This window comes from Penaeus monodon, chromosome 27, assembly GCF_015228065.2.
Source record: "Penaeus monodon isolate SGIC_2016 chromosome 27, NSTDA_Pmon_1, whole genome shotgun sequence".
Taxonomy (NCBI): domain Eukaryota; kingdom Metazoa; phylum Arthropoda; class Malacostraca; order Decapoda; family Penaeidae; genus Penaeus; species Penaeus monodon.
This window is the reverse complement of record NC_051412.1, coordinates 31016931-31017876: the sequence shown is the minus strand read 5'-3', so window position 1 is coordinate 31017876 and position 946 is coordinate 31016931.

Sequence of the window (946 nt, the reverse complement as noted above, 5' to 3'; positions counted from 1 at the left end):
CCGAATGTGTGTATCGTGTTTTTTTTTTTTAGTGTATGGTTGTGTGTGTGTATGTGTTTTTTTTCAGTAAGATGTAGTGATCTGTGTTTTATGGGCTTGTATAGAGTGTGATTGTGGTGGTTTGTGTCTCTGTGTGTTTGTGTTTGTGTGTATGTTTCCGTCTGCATTCATGGCTGTGTATGTATGCATGTGTTCGTGTATTTTTTTTTCTAATGAGAGTTTGCAAGAATCGATAAAAAATCTAAGCATTTTCAGGGTCTCATGTCAACCCAGGAAATTAAATATCTGCTCTTTGATGGAGTCGCGGCTAATTATTGCATTCTTAAATGCAAAAAACACATCGCGACTAATTATGCAACCTTATAATTCTTACATTCGGAGCTAATTAGCAAGTTATTTGCCGTTCATTATTCATAAGGAAGTGAAAAGTAGGAAAATCAGGAAATATATTTAAGCTGAAAAAATGTTTGATGAGTTAATACTCAACTAAAATGTGAAAAGGGAAAATTGGAAAATTATAATTATTTCTTGAAATAATCAAAGAAATAATTAATGAATGGGTAATCAGTAATTAGCAAGAGGATATTTAAAATATCGAATGGAGGAGACTATTGTTACTTAATAAAACAAAGAAAAACGAAAGAAAGAAAAAAAAAAAAAAAAGAGAACAATGAAGTACACAAACAAATGCATAATCCAGTAACAGAAAAAAACGAAAAAAAATGAAGCACGTATAATGAAAGCGAAATAAAGAAGCGAAAAAAAAGTAATGTAAAGGAAAGACAAAGGAAGAAAAACATGACAAAAGTGAAAAAGAAAATGGTAATAAAAATAAAACAATAATGTTGATAGAATAAAGAGGACGACAGAAGTATTAGTACGAACGAACGAGAAACAAAAGATCACCGAAGAACGACTGAGAAAGAGGAGGAAAAAGAAGGGAGAG